This window comes from Sciurus carolinensis, chromosome 1 (assembly GCF_902686445.1).
Source record: "Sciurus carolinensis chromosome 1, mSciCar1.2, whole genome shotgun sequence".
Lineage (NCBI taxonomy): Eukaryota > Metazoa > Chordata > Mammalia > Rodentia > Sciuridae > Sciurus > Sciurus carolinensis.
In genome coordinates this window covers 102866300-102880383 of record NC_062213.1, presented here as the reverse complement: position 1 = coordinate 102880383, position 14084 = coordinate 102866300, and the positions used below count along the sequence as shown (strand labels likewise).

The 14084-nt window shown below is 38.4% G+C and overlaps 1 pseudogene; it reads left to right on the top strand.

Moving 5' to 3' along the window:
- Positions 1-1725: 1725 nt before the first annotated feature.
- LOC124989991 (transmembrane protein 183A-like) lies at positions 1726-13052 on the top strand (annotated as a pseudogene).
- Positions 13053-14084: the final 1032 nt, after the last annotated feature.

The following is a 14084-nucleotide window of genomic DNA, read 5'->3' as shown; positions in this document are numbered from 1 at the left end:
TGGGAAACAGTGATAGCTTGAGTTCTTTTCCTATTCGTATATCTTTAATTTTTTTGTTCTATCTAATTGCTCTGGCTAGAGTTTCAAGGACGATGTTGAATAGAAGTGGTGAAAGAGGACACCCCTGTGTCTTGTTCCAGTTTTTAGAGGGAATGTTTTCAGTTTTTCTCCATTTAGAATGTGGTTGGCCTTGGGCGTAGCATAGACAGCCTTTACAATGTTGAGATATGTTCCTACTATCCCTATTTTTTCTAGTGTTTTCAGCATGAAGGGGTGCTGAATTTTATCAGATGCTTTTTCTGCATCTATTGAAATAATCATATGATTCTTAACTTTAAGTCTATTGATGTGATGAATTACCTTTGTTGATTTCTGGATGTTGAACCAACCTTCCATCCCTGGGATGAACCCCACTTGATCATCAGGTGTGGGTAAGAGAAGAATGGAGGAATTTTGGATTGTGTAGAGGGAAATGAGAGGAGGGGAGGGGGCAGAGGAAGAAAAGATAGTGGAATGAGACAAATATCATTGCCCTATGTATATGTATGGTTACATTAATGGTGTGAATCTATATTGTGTACAACCATAGAAATGAGAAGTTGTACCCCATTTGTGTACAATGAATCAAAATGCAGTCTGTAAAAATAAAAACAAAATTTTAAAAAGAAGAAGAAAATTAAATGACTTTAATGATGTTTACCTGAAAACAATGAACTAGATTTTTAAAAATCTTTTAACATCTTTTATTTGTTCTAATTAGTTACATATGACAATAAAATGCATTTCGACACATCATACATAAATGGAGTATCACTTCTCATTCTCCTGGTTGTACATGAGTTACACTGGTTGTGTAATCATATATACACATATACACATATACATATATACACATAGGGTAATAATGTCTGATTCATTCTACTATCCTTCCTACCCTCATCTTGATTTAAATGAATGAAATTTCAAACAGAAGGGCATAAATAACCACAGGTATAGTAAATAAAATTTGAAAACAAAATGATCATTTATTTAATAGTAAATTTGAGAAACTAAGCAAATTAATATTTTTTAAAAAAGACACAAAAATGATCAATGAAAACTATACTAGATCAATAATTGTCAAGCACTGACTCCTAAAAATTACTAAATCTAGATCACTTCATAGATCATTGGAATTTCTAAAATTTAAAAAAAAATGAAGATTATGTAAACTTTCCAGAGTACAGAAGATAGAAAAAAAAAAAAAAGCTATGCCAATCAATGGATTTTCCCATAAGAACCATGGTATATACTATGGGCTTATGTGTCTGTGTCAGACTGAAATAAACATGACATAGAATATAACTTCAGGGAACTTTCTATCTCTGCCCCATCTCTTCTATTTTTTTAATTGAGTATTTCCCTCATGGTAAACATAGGCACTAGACATTAAGTTGTGGCTTTTCCAGAAGAAAGATTTTTGCTTTTTTGAATTATCACCTTATTAGCACCCTGCACATAGATATAAACACACTATGCCAACATTTAAAGTGTTGGACTTTTTAGCAACAAATGGTTAATTCTTTGATTCCTCATTTCTTGTGTGACTTAACACATAAAAAAGTCTCAAATAGTCCAATTTAATGTTAGCTAAATTAGAAGGCAGACAGTGCTGGGTTTGATCCTAAATCTAACAAATCAGAAATATCTTCTTTCTCAGACACACATCTTGCCCATTATCTCAAAATGGTGATTGCTGGTAAGGCAGGACTCTTTCTTTTGAACAGTTGAAAATTTTTATTTTTTGAGCTTTAGGGGATGGCATCAAATTAAAAAGCTTCAGCACAGCAAAGGAAACAATTAAGAGCATGAAGAGAGAGCCTACAGAATGGAAGAAAATCTGCCAGCTACTTTTCTGACAGAGAATTAATATTCAGAATATACAAAGAACTCCATAAACCTAGCATCAAAATCCCACAAAAATAACTCAAATCAAAAATGGGCAAATTAACTAAAGAAGAATACAAAAGACAAAATACAAATGACCAACAAACATATGGAAAAATGTTCAAAATCCTTAGTATCCCAGAATATCCTCAGGGAACTGCAAACCAAAACTTCACTGATATTTCATCTTGCACCAGTTAGAATGGCAATTATCAAGAATATAACTAATAATAAATGTTGGTGAGTTGTGTGGAGAAAGGAACACTTATACATTGTTGGTGGGACTGCAAATTAGTATAACCTCTTTGGAAATATACAAATGTTCCTCAAGAGACTAGGAATGGAACCACTATATAACCAAGTTATTTCACACCTTGGTATTTACCCAAAAGAATTGAAGGCAGCAAACTATTGCAATACCTCAAATGTTTAGAGCAGCACAATTCACAATAGCCAAGTTATGGAACCAGCCTACATGTCCACCAACAGTTGACACATGTCCAACAATGCATTAAAGGAAATGTGGCATATATATGCAGTGAAGTTCTACTCAGTCATTGGGAAGAATGAAATTATGTCATTTGCTAGTAAATGGATGGAACTAGAGAACATCTTGCTAGGTAAAATAAGCTGGAATCATGGTTTGAATGTTTTCTTTCATATGTGGAAGCTAGAGAGAATAAGAAATTCTAAAAAGGGGATCTCCCCAAAATAGAAGGAAGAACAATAGAATAGAGGAAGGGGATCAAGAGGAAGGGAAAGGGGATGAATTACAAAATAAAACTGATCAAAGTATGCTGAGTAAATGTAAGATTATATTCACAGTGAATCCCAATTTCATGTTTAAGTACAATATACCATTTAAAAAAAATAAATAGAAGGAAGACCAGTAGAGTAGAGGAAAGAGTTTGGGGGAGGCATAAGGGGAGGGAAAGGGAGAGTACTGGGATTGAAATGGAACTAATTATGTTAAGTGCACATATGAATATGTCACAATGGGTTGGGATATAGCTCAGTGGTAAAGTATCTGCCTAGCATGTCCAAGGCCCTGGGTTCAATCTTCAGCATCTGCCCCCAACCCAAAAGAAAGAAAAATGTCAGAATCAACCCACTATTATAGATAATTATAATAAACTATAAAAACTTCAAAAATATTGTTCAATAAAGGAAAACAATGGGTGAGATTAGACTATTTCCGAGTTTCAGTTTAACCCTAAAATGTGTGTTATTGTCAAAGTTAGTACAAACTAATAAAAACTTCAAAAAAAAAGAAATTTTATTTTTATAAGAGCTTTATAGTTATACATAGTAGTTGGGTTCATCCTAACAAAGTCATACATGCATGGAATTTGATTTCAGTTCATGATCCTCCTTTTCCCTCCTGCCCTCCCTCTACTCCCGCCATTCTCCTTTCTCTACTAGATTTCCTTTAACTTGACTGAAAAAAGAAATTTTAAAGAATTAAAGGACCAAAAAACTGAGGAGAAAGTAATGGGACTAATCCAAAGTTATTTTTTACATACCAGAATTTATTTATTCAAATAAAGTTACCCTGGGATTCTGTCTCTTATTCAAATGATTGTTCAAAACATTTTTGTTTGTTTTGTGCAGTGCTGGGGATTAAACCCAGGGCCTTGTGCATGCTAGACAAGCATTCTACCACTGAGCTGTATCCCAGCCCACTCAAAACATTTTTGGAATGCCACTTTTGGAAATGACTTCATGGACTGTTTACCAGCCACAGGAGAATCTCTGAATCATCACTTACTTCAATTTTTTTTCCCCTTCTGCCTGCCAATGCTGAGGAATGAACTCTAAAAGTTAGAAGTATCAACTGCAAAGTAGCATCTTCACCTAAAGAAAAGGTGTCATTTTAGTAGTGTCCCTGTGACAGAATGCATAGAAAGCAATGTAGTGGCTTAAAGCAACTGTGATCCCAACCATATCTAGGGATCTAGACCTTGGAAACAAAGCAGCCCCAGGAAATCAGAGCAGATTCCTAGGGAGTTTGCTTCTACCCAGAGAACCCCAAATATTCTGGGTCACCTTATTCCAAAGACTGTTTGTTCCAGGACACTATCCCTGTATGTAAGTTTCTGAGATTCTAGGAAAGGTCCCAGAAGAATTGAAACAAGTTAGCTTTAAATTCCTTCCTTTCCCAACACCTTCCAAAGATAAACAAATCAACAAAAAACAAATGTGTTAGACCAGGAATTATGCTAGTAGGTCCGAACAGTAGAATTACAAAAGTTTGGTGATGATTTTAATGAGGACATACTACCTATAGTTTAAGAAATAGTTGCCCAATGGCCAAGCACAGGTTTTTGAATGACCTAAAGATAAAATGCAGACCAAGAAAAAACTCCACGCTCATGACCCCACCCAGGCCTCCTGCCTAGATGATGCTATTGGCATTTGGTGGTAGGGGAATTGTTTCTTTGCACATCATTGATACTTCCAGATCATTATCCCCCTCTCCTTCCTATCCTGGTTTTCTAACACCTATCAGCCTGCAGTCCTCACCTCCTTACTTCTTGAAGATTTTACTCCTGACTCACTCTCCTGCCTCCAGAGCTACTTTTGGTATAGTTTTTGTAGTTTTACATGAAGTAAATCATCTTGACAAGGTCATCTTTGACCTCTCATCCAGAGATCATGTTTTCCACCCTATATCAACAATCATTCCTTGGGCCGTACCCCAAAATTTGTCATTACCAAGAATTGCACCCCCATAATCTTTATTTTCAGTTCTGACCAATATAACTTGCTTTCCAGTTGACTTCCTCAATTATTTTTGGACACCAGCAGAACTGCTGATCCATTGATTTAACCATCTTTCCACCATCTCCACACTCCTCACAGCCTAACTTCCCCCGCTTGCTCCGTTTGGTTGCTGTGAGTCATAACACCCTGGCATGCTACTCAGGTTCTTCACCTCTTTGTCCTTTATTGCAATCAGCTGGCAAAATCCAGCTCTAGATTTAAGTCCAACTTTGCCTCTACTCTTCCTACACCCACGCAGCAGAATGTGGCTGGAGCAAAACAGTCAACTTTGCCAATTGTTCACTTTGTAAATTCATGTTCCCTACCCTCAAGAGAGCCCTTAAATGCTGCCTGGCAGTTCTACATTTCCCTGGTCCATTTGCTCCCTTTCCCTAGTTGACTATTTCACTCCTCCTCCTCCTTCCCCCTGGAACCTCTGATATGTTCTCCCTCTTCTTAAATCTCTGCTAAGGACTTTGATTCTTGTTTCACTAAGAAAACCAAAGCAAGGAAGAGAACTTCTTGCTTTTCTAAGCTGTGTAGAAATCCATCTGCCTCTGTGTCCCTATATTGTTCCTTTTCTCTTCTCTAGACTCCCATATAAATGCAACCTGCTCACATGTGCTCTGGATCCCATCCCCTTCCATTTATTCAGAAAGCATCCTCTCTTATCACTGCACCATCACTTTTTCCTTCTATTGGATTATGACTATTTTGCAATTAAAAATGCAGTGATTCCCCCTCTTTTGACCCAATTATTACTGTCATATTTTTCCATTTCTCTGTTTCCCTTTATAGCAGTACTCTTTGAAAGAGTTATCAAGGACACTGTCCCTAGTTCCTTTCCACTCCCTTTTAAATATATTCTATTAGAATTTTGACCTAACTTGCACCCAGCATGCTTTGATCAAGGTCAGCAATGACCCACACATCGCTAAACTCAATGGTCCTTTTTTAACTTCCTTGACACAGACCACTCTTCTTTTCTGATAACAGCTTTTCTGCTTGGCTTGTAGGTTTTTCTCCCTGATGTTTCCTTTGTCATATTGACAGTGTCAGTGTCTTTGCTACATATTTTCTCATTTCCCTCTATTTCTGAATAGGGTTAGTTTTTGAACCTCCTCTTTCTCTGTCCATACTCACTCATTTAGAGATTTTATTAAGACTTCTGGCTCTATGAAACGCTATATACAAATTGATGACTCACAAATTAATATCTCTAGCCTGGACCACTCCCAAACTTCTAGTTTTAAATATCCAATTGTCAACCTAATATCTCCAAACATCCCAAGTCAAACTCCTCTCTATTCCATATCTGTCCCTCTACATTATTTCCCAGCTCACTAAACAGCAACTTTATCCTTCTAATACTTCTGGTCACAAACTTTTAAATTAACCTTGATTTCTTTTTTCCCTCTCTTCTTCAGATACCACTCTGTTAGCAAGTCCTGTCAGCTATACCTTCACAAACGTTTTGCATACCTGATCCTGCCTGAACACTTCCATCACTGTTACCCTACTCCAAGCCTTTACTTTCCCATGGGGAACTAAATAGCCTCCTACCTGTTTTCCCTACTTCCATTTCTAACCACTGTTGTCTGTTTCCCCAATAAAATAGTCAGTATTAACCTTTTATAACTTATGCCTGCAATGGCTCCCTTATCCCAATGTCATAAAATAAAAACCAATCCCTAGAATGGCCTGTAAAATTTTGCCCTCACTACTGTTCTGACCTTGTCTGCTACCACTGTCCTTCCCACTTACTCCCACTGGCTACATTTGTCTCCTTCCTACTCTTTAAATAGGTCAAGCATGCTCTGGATCAAGACCTTAGTATTAACCTTCCCCTTTGTATGGACTGTTTTTTTCCCCCCAGATATGACACTACTATCTTCCTCACTTCATTCAGTTTCTTGCTTAAATTTAACTACAATGAAACCATCCTTTACAATTCTATTAACAAGTGCTTGCATTAATTTGCTGGGGTTACCACACAAAACACCACAACTGTGACTTAAACAATGGACATTTATTTTCTCAGTGTTGGGGAAGCCGGGATGTCTGAGATAATGGTTTCAGCTGGCCGGGTTTCTTCTGAGTTCTCTCTCCTTTGAGGGCCTTCTCCTCACATGGTCTTTTCTCTATGCATCCCAATCTTCTCTTCTTATAAAGACATCATACAGATTGGCTTAGGGGGCACCCTAACAGCCTCATTCTAATTTAATAACCTCTTTAAAGGGCCTATCTTCCCAAAAGAGTCCTAGTCTGAGATACTGGGGGTTCAGTTTTCAGTATGTAAATTTTGGCAGAACACAATTCAGTTGAGAACACTCTATCCCATTTTCTTGATATTTCTAAATATCACTCGTTATTTGGTGACCTACCATTCACTTTTCTGTTTATTTCATATCTTTATCTCTTCCTTACAATGTCAGTTAGAAGAAGGCGAGGATCTTCTCTTTTGTTCACAGCTTGTGCCCAAAATCCTGAACATAGTAAGTCTTGAATATATATTTATAAAATATGGATTTAATGGATTTACATACTTATCTCTTTCCTGAATCCATTAGAGTTTGTAACCTCTAATCTCTGTTCTCAGTGTGGTTTTCAATCAAAAAAACATTACTTTTGCATATATGCTGTGCCCAGTATTGTGCTTCATACTGGGGTAATTTTTAAAAGAATAATAATTAAAAATCCAGATCACTTTTTGCAATAATTTTTTGCTCAAACTATTTACAAACAAGCCAAACAAGTGTGTGTGTGTGTGTGTGTGTGTGTGTGTGTGTGTGTTTGTGTACATATGGGGGACAGAGAGACAGAGAATATTAAGTAATTTATGGCACAACCTTCAACAGCAGTAAACAGACTTATTGGTAACAAAGTACTCAGGGAAAACCTATCTGTAAAATAGGGATAATAATACTGATATATTAAACAAATTTGTGAAGATGAAATACAGTTCTAACTTGCTAAACACTTCTTCATATTAGGAAAATATTTGAAAATTATAAGAAGAAAGACAGAGACCTCTGGGAGCCACATAAGCCTTCTGGAGGGAGGTTCCTGAGGATCAAGAAGGAGTTAATATGCCTGGTAGTGCCCAGGGACTTGGTGAACTTGACTATTCACCTCATGGGCAGCCAATAGAAGCAGATCAGAGATGTGATTCTTGTAACATGAGTCCTTGCTGGGGTGCAACAGAGGGTGTGCTAGAGCCTTACAGAGGAGCCCTCTCTAGCCTGCCCACACAGTTCAATTTTCTCTCTATAAAAATGCAATAAAAATCTCACTTGCCTCCAGAATGTTGAATACTTTTTATTCTGAATTATTTGGAATAGAAATTCTGACTGACAACATTTTTGGAAGAAGTCGGATGAAGGATCTCTAAAAAGAAAAAGAAGGAAAATGGGAAGAAGACAAAGTAGCTGTATTTTACCAAACTGGATTATAGTTTAAAGACATTGCAAGATTTTAAAAACATATGGGTCAGGGCAAAAATAATTTTTAGCAGCAAATGGCAGATGTGCAGAGTGACTCTTGTGTTCCTAATAGTGGATGGCAGAATTAAACCTTTTATTCTAAAAATTCACAAAACTTTGGATGAAGCTGGGTGATGCTAACTGCAACTTCTTCATTACCAGAGTCTACATTTACTAGAGTCCCAAGTTTGACTAGTTTTTGGATGTGCTAAACAATTCTATATGTCACTATCCAAAGAATTCAGCTCCTATGCCAAAGATATAAGATCAGTTTGCTGTATGTAGTAATAATATTTTATTAGGTTTTGAATTTGTGTTACTGAGCTTTCCATTACTGTAACAAAATACCTGAGATAACCAACTCATAAAGAAGAAATGTTTACTTTGGCTCACAGTTTTGGAGGTTTCAGTCCATGGTTGATTGGCTCTGTTGCTTTTGGGCATGTGGCAATGCAGCACATCATGGAGAAGACATGTGGCAAAACTATTCACCTCATGGCTGAGACATGAAAGAGAGAAAGGAGAAAGGACTACGGTACTGATATCCACTTCAAGAGCATGCTCTTAATGATCACAAGATCTCCCATTAGGCTCCACATCTTAAGGATTCCATCATCTCCCAATATCTTCATGGCTGGAGACAAAGTCTTTAAGTCTTGTTAGGGGCCACTTACCCAAACTATGGCAGAGTTATGTATAAATTTCAATTATCTGAGTTATCTCTTGTTAATAAGAATAATGCATTTTAATTATAACCTCAAATTATAATTTTAAATGAATTGCATCCATTGTCTCCCTATTTCTTCTATCTTTATTAGACATTAAATATGAAATGTACACAGATCTTATACAAAATACATCAAGAACAAGAATCTTCATTCTCACAAATCTACTTGCCAACTCATCACCAATACCACATTAGTCTAACCTGGTCTATTCTAGTGTTCTGAACACTGTAGGTTATGATAATAAGGGTGGCTACCCTAAAGATGGCAGTTTCCTTCTATGATATTGGTGTCAGACACTTTCAGAAATGATTTGAACATTCCTAACGTGTGTTTCATGCAATTTTATGACTTTCTCACTCATAAATTTAATCCATGCTCAGCTGTTTTTATTTCTAGGCCATATAACCCTTTACAGGGTAATAAGTACTATAATTTTACTACCCACTGTGTAAAACAGCTCCCCCTTCTTGTTTGTCTCTCTTGGCTTCAGATACAGGCATGTGCAACCTTACCTAGCTTGCACACGTCACTTTTGCTCTTTTCCTGTTGGCTAGAACTATTTATTTCACAGAACCATGCCTTGCTGAAGGCGCTAAAATTCAGAGTGAGGGTTCTGTTACTAAAAAGGAGGAAGGAGAAATTGCTGGGAACCAGACAGCAATCTTCACCACAAAATTTTATGACCAATCTATGAATAAAGTGATGAAAATCTAAGCATTAAATACAAAAGGGGTTCTTTGTGCATTTGCACATTTGTTTTTGGGGGAGATGGAGTGAGAAATTATGCTTAATATTGAGGTCATTAGTTTGCTAGTAATAAGGATCAAAAGACAAAAACCTGTCGGTTCACCTCAACATGTCCATATCTAGTACATCAAAGGGGCATCAGGAAGTGCTTTCCTCACTAAAAAGATATGGAGAATATGGAGGAAGAGATGGCTTGATGGATGCAGTTGTAGAAGATGCAAGAAAGCATGGAAGTCATGATAACAGTGGCTGGGGCAGAGGGACAATGGGTCAACAGTGGGTAGGAGGGATGCACACAGTGGTAGTTACTGCAGAATGGTGGGAGGATGGAGGGGGCACAGGGAGGCTCAGGCACAGTGTGGCATGCAGAAGGGTGAGCCTTGGCTACAATGGTGGGGGCATCAAGGGAGACTGTGGAGGACAGTAATTAAAACCTACAAAGAGGTCACAGATGATCTTGGCGGGAGCATTTTATACAGTGACTAACAGCAATAAACCGAGTTTCAGGAGGGTTGAAGCTGAGGAGGCCTCAGGAAGATGATTGTTTTGTTTCTCTAGAAGCTCAGTAGAGAAGTGATAGATAAGAGAAGCAGAAGCACTGGCTGGATTGGGCATCACTTAGATATGGGAGGGGGAAGAAAACTGAGTTCAGGATGCCCCAGAGGCAGAAACACATGAACCATTCTGCTTAAATGTGGATGCAGACTCATCAGCAGGAAATTCTGTTTCTTTGGACTGAGTTTGTGGGAGCTTTAAAGAGTATTAGAAATCAACAAAGAGAAAAGGAAAGAAGAAAAGAATCATAATCATTCACTGAAGATCCAGCAACCTCGGAAATTCTATTTGTTAATTTTTATGTGAGTGGCCCAGGAAACATCATGAAACAGCTGGGTCACCTTGTACTTTCATAAGTACTCACCTCCTCTTTCAGTGCAAGATTTTTTTTTTTTTTTTTCTGGAATACTGCTGAGGAACAAGACACTTCTTTCTCACTGGTTGCCTGGTTCATGGTGGGAATTTTTCTTGGCTGGCTCCATGGTCAAGTATGGATAAGCCATGCAGTTTATTTTTTGTTGTTGTTGTTAAATCATCACAAAAAACCCTCTTTTGGGTGGAGGCTTTTGCAAACTCAGGGAACCCTTAGGTAACCTATTTATTTGAACTGACAATTGCTCCCAGTGGGTTTCCCCATGCGACATGTTAGAATGGAGAGACTGGTGGTCAGGGCCAGGCACATAGCACTTCCTTATCGCTGTGTTCACATATAGGAAATGGGACACAGCTTTATTCCCAGGAAGAGTCTGTATGTGTAAAAATTGCTCAAAAAGGGAAATCTGTAAAATCAGAATACTATTCTTGGTAGAGTCATATCTTCTAATTTTCAGAAACACTTAAAGAAAATGATAATGATAGGCCTGATATAATATGTGCATATGTGGGTAAGGATGGGAAGGTTATGTAAAAAAAAAAAGAGTTTACTTTCAATAGAACCAACACAATGATATCAAATATTAAATGTTTTATTTATTTGAGGATTATTGAATGTAACATCTTGTTGTGGTTTAAATATGGTCCCTTCTGAAACACCTCTTAGAGTCTAATCTCCAATGTAAGGTATCTAGAAGGTGGAAAATTAATTGGACAGTAGTATTTGTAGGCCTTCAGGAAGTAATTAGGATTAGATAAGGTCATCAGGGTGGAGCCCCCTTGACTGATATTGGTGACTTTATAAAAAGAGACCAGAAGATACACACACACACACACACACACACACACACACACACATTCTCCCCCCAGGTCTCTACCCCTCTCTCCCTCTCTCTCTTTGTCCTTTACTATGTGATACCCTGCACTTACATGGGACTTTGCCAGAAATAAAGCCATCATCATGTGCATTACTCCCATACATACCAGAAGACATTGTGTGGAGGCCACTGTGGCCTTGTGAGCTCCAGATTCTGACTCTGCCTCTTAAAAGCTGGGTTTGAACCCTGATTTACTTCTTAGAAGCTGAACTATGTTGGGCAAGTTTCTCAATCTCCTATGCTTCAGTTTCAATCTTAGTCAGGTAGGGTTGATCATACTGTGGTACCTACACTATTAGCTTATGAGGATTAAATGAGAGAATTCATATGAACCACTGTTAATGAGCAAATTTCTGGGTTATATCCCAAGTAGGTCTGTAGCAGAGCCAGAATATTTACATTCCTGATGAGTACTCAGAAGATCATTATGTTGCTGGTCTGGGATCTCCCTTAGAAAAACACTATGCTGAGGTGCAGACTGGCCACAGAGCCAGTCAGAGCTGGCCCGAGTCTCTGGACGCCAGCTCTCCCACTCAGGACATAACCCAGGGTCCTGGCCTGCTAGGTTGGCCTCACCCAGACATCGTCACCATGCCCAAGAGAGGAAAGCGACTCAAGTTCCAGGCCCATGAACCCTGCTCAGGTGGAATGACGGTGGCAGATTATGCCAACTCGGATCAGCAACACTGTTCAGCAGGAAGTAAAATCTCTTTGTGGCTTAGAAGCCTCCCAGCTTCCTGCAGAGGAAGCTCTTGCAGGGGCTGGTGAGTCCTGTGACATCGTGGACAGCAGTGATGAGAAGGATGCCCAGGAGGAAAAACATCCTTGAAAGAACCGTTTTCAGAAAAAAGCAAGAGGCACAAAGAGGACCTGAACAGGGCTGGAGGAGAGGAGTATCCCATGGATATTTGGCTATTGCTGGCCTCCTACATCTGTCCTGAGGACATTGTGAATTTTTAATTAATTTGTAAGTAAGTCTGGACTGTCACTTGCACTGCTGCCTCTTGGACCAGGTTGTACTAAAGGCACCACACTCTGCCTTTGCGCCTGCGACCAGTCAATGGAGAAGCTGCTCTGTCTTTCAGTATGTGTGATTCATTCTCTGTACCATATGTATGAACCATTTGCTGCTTGAATCTCCAAGAATCCAGCCACTCCAGAAAGCACTCCCAGAACATTAAAGAATTCCAAATGCTTACTTTTCTGGTGCAGAAAAATTCTTGGGAACAGACAGGAACCAATGTGGGAATTCAACTTCAAGTTCAAAAAACAGTCTCCTAGATTAAAGAGCAAGAGTATGGAACAATTGCAGCCTCCCGTTCAGTATGAAGATATTCATACCAACCCAGACGAGGACTGCTGCTTACTGCAGGTCACCATCCTCAATTTCATTTTTATTCTAATTGTCATGGGAATGGTATTTACCCTGTTTACTACTAATGTGGCATCGAGTGAGACTGGTGTTCCAAGATTCTCCTGTCCATAGTGTTAAGAACCTGCAGAGTGAACATGGTGTGTGCAAGTCATCCTGGATCCAGTGCACAGCATTCCACTCTTTGACTGGTGGCATCTGTAAGTATCTGTTCTCCCTGAGAGCATAGATATTGCTTCCCATTCCTTGGGGCAGCCCTGAGTCTAGTCCATTAGCAATCAGATTCCAGTTTGAGGGGATGGCTTTATTGTATATCTGATTAGTAATGCATATGCTCTTTTGGTTCCTGGGGCTCCTATTATTGGAGGGAGAAGGGTTGAATCAAGAGGAAGACAACTATGGTTTGTAAACATATTTTAATGTAAAATTTGCAGTTGAAAGGAGAAACTTGGCCTTGTTATCTGTGTTAATTCCAATTTGGTGCTATTGAGTTTATTTTTCTATATTCTTTCATCCCATTGAAAATGAATGATCTTACTCTAGGGAAAAATTAAACTCTTAAATCTTGAAAGAAAGAAAGAAAGAAAGAAAGAGAGAGAGAGAGAGAGAGAGAGAGAGAGAGAGAGAGAGAGAGAAAGAAAGAAAGAAAGAAAGAAAGAAAGAAAGAAAGAAAGAAAGAAAGAGAAAAGAAAAGAAAAGAAAAGAAAAGAGAAAAACACTATGCTATAGTTTGGATCTCAATTGTCCTCCAAAGACCCTGTGATAAAGGCATGGTCCCCAGCATGGTGCTACTAAGAGACGGTGGAAACTTTAAGAAGTGAAGCCTACAATGTGGTCTTCTGGTCATCAGGGTTGTGCCCTTGGAAAGGACAGTGGGCCCCAGCCCCTCACTGATTTTTGCTTTCTGGCTTACTATGAAGTGAGCAACTTGGTTCCACCATGTGTTCCCCACCACGATGTGCTATTCTGAGACAGGCACAAAAGTAATGGAGCCAACCAACCATGGACTAAAACCTCTGAAACTATAAGCCAAACTAAACCTTTTCTCTTTATGTTTACTATCACAGTATTTGTTATAGTGATGGAAAGCTGACTAATATACACTGTTATGTGACATTTTATACTGTGTCTGACACATCATTGGAAGCCAATAGCATTTTATTTTTATTTTTATTTTTTTAATGATAACTGTCTTTATGATGTGTATTAGGGTTTCTGGAGGCAGGAAAATCAAACTTTGTTAGAAATCTCCAACCCACTT